The sequence below is a fragment of the Canis lupus genome, chromosome 20, assembly GCF_003254725.2.
Source record: "Canis lupus dingo isolate Sandy chromosome 20, ASM325472v2, whole genome shotgun sequence".
In the NCBI taxonomy this organism is placed as follows: Eukaryota; Metazoa; Chordata; class Mammalia; order Carnivora; family Canidae; genus Canis; species Canis lupus.
The window spans coordinates 32,772,669-32,779,147 of NC_064262.1; positions in this window are offsets into that span (position 1 = coordinate 32,772,669).

Genomic DNA, 6,479 nt, shown 5'->3' on the forward strand with positions numbered 1-6,479 from the left:
CAGGCAGACTGCTTGGACAACTACAATTCCAGGATAAATCCAAATAATGTAAAAGGTCAGGTTTCATTCTGTGCCTGTAATAAATCCTTTATTTTGAAAAGAAAGAAGAATGATATATTTTATTAACAGAAAATCAGTTTCTCCACATCCTGCCTAAGTAAATTTTGGACGACTGTTTTTAAAATATCAAGTTGAAGGGATGCCAGGTTGTTCGCCTGCCCAGGGCACCTCTGTGTGTCAGCTGGATGTGGAAAAAGAAAACAAAGAACACTGGAAGAATTTATAGGAAACAGTTAACCAGGCAATCACTAGGAGGTGGTATTATTAAGAACTTTTACTTTCTACCTGCAGGATTTTTCTTTCTACCTTAAGTGTGTCTCTAATATATGCTTTGAAACATACATTATTGGTGGGAATGGAAAATGGTACACCCACTTTGGAAAGCAGTTTCTTAAAAAAGCTAAACACATACCTACCATATGATCTACCCATTCCACACCTAGGTAATTAAACAAGAGAAATAAAAGCATGTGTCTATAAAAAGGCTTGTTCTTGAGCATTCGTACCAGCTTTATTTACCAAAAACTAGACACAACCCAAAAGTCCATTAACAGGTGAATGGGTGAACCAAGTGTCCTGCATTGGCACAATGGACTCGTTAGTACTCAGCAATATAAAGGAAGGACCTACAGATATACCTAACAGCATAGCTGAATCTCAAAATAATTATGCTAAGTGAAAGGAGCCAAATGAAAAAAGAATACATACTGTGTGGTTCCACTTATATAAAATTCTAGAAAAAGCAAGCTAGTTATAATGACAGCAGATCAGTTTGTACCTGGACTATAGGGGGTAGGCGAGGAGAGATGAGAAGATGAGGAAACTTTTAGGAGTGATAGATATCTTCCCCATAGTTTCTTTTCTTTTTTTTTTTTTCTAAGATTTTATTTATTTATTCATGAGAGACACACACACACACAGAAAGAGAGGCAGAGACACAAGGCAGAGGGAGAAGCAGGCTCCATGCAGGGAGCCTGACGTGGGACTCTATCCCGGGTCTCCAGGATCACACCCTGGGCTGAAGGCAGTGCTAAACCGCTGAGCCACCCGGGCTGCCCCTTCCCCATAGTTTCATGACTATATATGTGCATGTAATATGTGTGTGGGGGGGTACAAAAACATCAAATTGTAAACTTCAAATATGTGCCATTTGCTGTTAAGGAAAAAGAAAGAAAGGAGAGAGAAAGAACAGAAAAGGAAAGAAAATAAAACTCTGCTTTACTTTCATGGGCAGAAAAAAAAGCAATAAGGATAAATGCAAAGGCACACCCACATAAAAATGTGTGTTCTTTGACTACACAACATGTTTGTCTTCTAAACCTAGCCTTCCCTGCCCATCACTGCAGAGAATAATTGCAATGAATGTGCTCTTGTTTTCAACTTGTTTAAGATTATCTGTCCCTCTCTCTCCCCCGTGTTCCACACCAAGTGTGAGCTAGGTGGGATCCTGCTGAAATAGAGGCAGATAAGATTTCCACACCACCCTTACGCCGTGATGGCCAGAGCTTCTCCCCATGGAGGTTACAGGCTGTGAGGAATGTGATGACGTGTTTACTTTGGAGCAGACTTTGGACCGTAAATACATTCTCAGCTCAGACCAAAATCAGCTCCTGATAGGAGATAGGCCCTTCCAAAATAGCTGGAGGTCAATCCTCCCTCCAAAGGCCCCGGACAGGTCCTTAATTGAGGGTGAGGGAAGAGGTTAGAGCTAACACAGAGCATTTTTCCCTGGTATCCCTAGAGCTTCAGCTGGGAAAGCTTTTGGCTACAGAAATGCATTCAGAAGTACAAGGGAACAATTAGAACATGATTGGCTGAGCTTAATGAGGTTTCAGAGGGTCCCCTGTTCTCCAGATGCAGAGGTTTGCACCTCTGTTGCCCTGGACAGTCAACCAGTCATGTGAGCCCAAGTCGGTTGGGACCAGAGGGAATCCGGTGGACCAGATGGCTCTCCAAAATGCAAAACTTCTCTGGTAATGACGATAATCATAACAGAAACTGCCCCCATGTACTGAGCAAGTGTTTTATATCTGCTGCCATGTGTAATCCTCAAATACCTCAATGAGGTACGAGGCCCATACCTCAGGCCCAAGGAACTGAGGCCCAGAGAGGTGAAGCAGCAGCCCAGAAGCATCTTGCCTGACTCCAGAGCCTCACTCTGAACGATGCCACCATACTGCCTCCCAGGAAGCTAAGGGAAGCCCAACTATGGCATGGATTCTGGCCTCAGATACAGGTTCAAGTCCTTGTTCAGCCATTGAGGAATTGTGTGGGAGTAATAGTAATACCCACCTCACCCAGCCATTCTGAGGTGCTTATGAAATATTGTAGGTAATGTGGGCAGTGCACGCAGCAGCTGACCAAGAAGTGGTAGCTGTCAGGGCACCTGGCTGGCTCAGTAAGTAGAGCAGTGTGACTCTGATCTCAGTGTCCTGGGATCCAGCCCCACACTGGGCTCCCTGCTCAGTGGGAAGGAAGTCTGCTTCTCCCTCTGCCTCTGCTCTTCCCCCTGCTTATGCGCATGCTCTCTCTCTAATAAATAAATAAAATCTTCAAAAAATATTTATCTTTAAAAATATGAAAAATAAATAATTTAAAAAAGAACTGGTAGCTGTCTCATGATGAACATCATCATTGTCCAGAAAGATCTTCATCCAGAACTTCTTCTAATTTAATCCTACTGAGTCATAGCTATAGACATTCACATGGTCCACTCACTCACTTCCTCAAATCTGTACTCAAGCCCCATTCCCTGTGAGGTCTTCACTGGCACCCCACATAAATTGAGACTCTCTCACCCCTCCCTTGGCAACTCCCTACCCTCCTTTTCTGCCCTACTCTCCTTGGCACATATCACCTTGTAGCATAGAGTGTATCACCTACATACTCTATATAACTTATCTTGTTTATATTCTTTCCAAATAATTCATGACGATGCCACTGTCTAGAACATGCCTGGCACACAGCAGGGGCTCAGTAAATATTTGATGTTGAGTGACTGAATGAACCCCTGCTTGAGGTTTTCAACTGGAGTTCAGGTTCTGCTTCTCTTTAGTCTTGTAACATTAATTAAGGTATTTAGCTTCCAGGAGCCTCATTTTCCTCAGTGGTTGAAAAAGAGCAATGACATGTGTGCTCCTTAGGGCACCGGCAAATCCTAAGAGAAGGGTAAGGCCATGCATGGAAAAGAACCAGCTCCAAATACTCCAGAAACACTTCCTGAGCATCTGCCAAGGCACCTGAGGGCGCAGGCATATGCATCCGAAAGCCCCTGCCCTCCAGGAACCTGTGACCTAGCAGCACAGACAGACAGAAAGGTCAACAAAGACTTACAACCTAATTGGGTAACAGCACTGATCCATAGCAACCGCTTATCCAGCTAAGCAGTTTGCATCGTCTCAGGTAACACTATAAGTTCAGTACTACCTCCAGCCTCATTTTATAGACAAGGAAACTGCAACAAGAAGTTAAGAAACAAGAGCTTATTCCACACCCAAGTTTACACCCAAGAGAAATGAAAATGCGTACACCCGGCGACTTGCATGCCAATTTTATGGCAACATCATTCATTCAAACCAAAAGGCAGAAAGGATTCAAATGTGCATTAATAAATGAATGGATAAACAAATGTGGTACATCCATACAATGGACCATAATTCAGCCATAAATAGGAAAGAAATACTGACACGCTACAATTTGGATGAACCTCAAGAACATGCTAAGTGAAAGAAGCTAGACACAAAAGTTGCAACCTCTATGGTTTATTTTATATGACAGAGCCATAATAGGACAGTCCCTGGAGATGGAAAGCAGATTAGACGTTGCCAGGCAGGGAGTTGAGGAGGATGGGGAGTCACTATTTAATAGGCATGGTGCATACTATGATGTGATGACAAATTTCTGAAACTAGAGAGGGCTGGTTTTTGTACGACCTTGTTAACACCTTCCACACCACTGAATTGTGGGCTTTAAATTGGTTCATTGTATGTTGTATGGATTTCACCTCAATAAAATGAGAAACAAGGACCAGCATTGTCAGTAGTAAAGGCTGACCTAGGACCAGAACCTGGGCAGGGCCTCAGAGGCTGTGTTTGACCTTAACCACAGCAAATCTCCGTTTCAGCATTGAATCTTTCAGTTCTGGGACTTCCATTTGATTCTTTTTATATTTTCCAGTTTTCTGCTGAAATTCTTTCTATGCAATTTCCTGAATGTGTTCCTCCCACTTATTAGAGTTGTAACTCTAGCCTGGGGGTTTATACCACTACCAGGATGGGGGCTGGGGAGTGGCACTCTGATTTTTGTGGCCGCAGGCCTTGAGACACCAAAACTCTGCCAGCTTTTCAGTCTTTTATCTGCTGTAGTCAGCACATGATTTGAGGGCTGGAGGAGGAAAAGCAACTCCCAATTTCAGGCACCTTTTTCTGGGCCTTTTCAAGATGCTCCCAACGGGAAGGTTGACCTGATACTACTCCTGCCAAGGGGACAAGTAGGAAACACATGACCCCCTCCACCACCACCCCCACCTTCCTGCTGCTGCTCTTTGCCAACATGGATACACACTTCAAAATTAGGGGTGCCTGGGTGACTCAGTCAGTTAAGTGTCTGACTCTTGATTTTGGCCAGGTCATGATCTCCGGGTCATGAGATCAAGCCCTGCATTGGGCTCCATGCTGAGTGTGGAGCCTGCTTAAGATTCTCTCTCTCTCCCTCTCCCTCTGCTCCTCGCCTCCACCTCCCCCTAAAAAAAGAAGAAGAAAGTTGTGTTATTTGTTTACTTATTTGGGGCATCTTTCTCTCTTTTTCATTCTAAGACATACTACACAATATAATTTCTGAAGGAAATGAATGACAAAGGCTAGCATTTATTGAATACTTCTGAAGGGCTGAGTCAGGGAGAGGAAAAGAGGGATTCAGTTTCTGAGTAGGGTGCCCACCTGCCTTGAGCAGAGCCTTCTCTGGAAAGGACCTTAGACGTGGTTGCCAGGGCCCCCACAGGTGGGGAGAACAGAGAGAGTGCTTCTCCCCAGTCCCTAGGGTCCCACAGGGCAGGGGGTCCCTTAGCACAAAATCACCCTCAAACCTAAAGAGAGTACCAGAGTCCTCAATGTTCACTCAATGTGTTTACTGAGTACCATCTACCAGTCAGGACTCTCCTGGTTGCCAGTGACAGGAACTCAGAGGAAACTGCTAAAGCAAAAAGAAGAATTTGATTGGACCCTGTAACTAGACAGTCCAAGAGGGTGGTTCAGGCATGTCTGGACTGGGGGCCCCAGGTAAGACCACCGAGATTGGTCTCATCCATCCAGGGCTCTATCTTTCCCTCTGTGGGCTTCCTTCTAGGGCAGGCCTGCCTCACAGGGTGATAAACGTGCCCCCCAGCCACTCCGGGCTGAGCTGCCCTCCCAGAACTTCTAGCAAAAGTCCAGGGCTAATGCTAGCTGGCTCTGGCAACTCCGTCCCCATCCCACAGGCAGAGGAATGTGGGCGTCACACTGGCCAGCCTGAGCGCTGCATGCTCGCCCGCATAAGCCGCCGATATGAGGAGGCATAAACAGAAGATTTACTGAGCCCTTACTCTGTTCCAAGTGGCGTACGTGTATTCAAACCTCACAGAGCCCTGTGAGGTCAATACTATGTGTTCTCCCCAACAGGCCGGTGAGTAAACTGGAGCACAGAGAAGCCAAGTTGCTTGCCCTAATCGCAGAGCTGGGAAATAGCAAAGTTGGGCCTCACATGCTCACACTGGTAGAGCCCATCCTTCCAACCATTGCACCACACGCTTCCACCGCTTCTCCCTCCACTCTTGGCACCTGTCCAGACTTAGTCATTTTATTTTTTTGTTAAAGATCTTATTTATTTGAGAGAGAGAGAGAGAGAGAGAGAGCACGTAAGGGTCGGGGGAGGGGCAGAGGCAGGAGCAGACTCCCCACTGAACAGGGAGCCTGACATGGGGCTTGATCCCAGGACCCTGGGAGGGAGACATTTACTCAATGAGCCACCCTGGTGTCCCCAGACTGAACCACTTTAGTTCCTCAAATGGCTGAACTTTCTCCCTCTCCTGGCCTTTGCATACACTGCTGCCTCTGTCTGGCCTCGTCCTTCCCCTTCCCTCCTGTTGAACTCCCACTCACCCTCCTGCCTCTGCTGAAGCAGGTCTTTCTTGGGGCGTTGTCCTGACCCCTCAGACTGAGCAGGGCCCTCCAACATCCCTCAGCTCTGGGTATCCCCTGTAACAGGTCATACTTGCCTGCACTTTTTTTTTTTTAAGATTTTATTTATTTATTCATGAGAGACACAGAGAGAGAGAGACACAGAGAGAGACACACACACAGAGAGAGAGAGAGAGAGAGAGGCAGAGACACAGGCAGAGGGAGAAGCAGGCTCCATGCAGGGAACCTGATGCAGGACTTGATCCC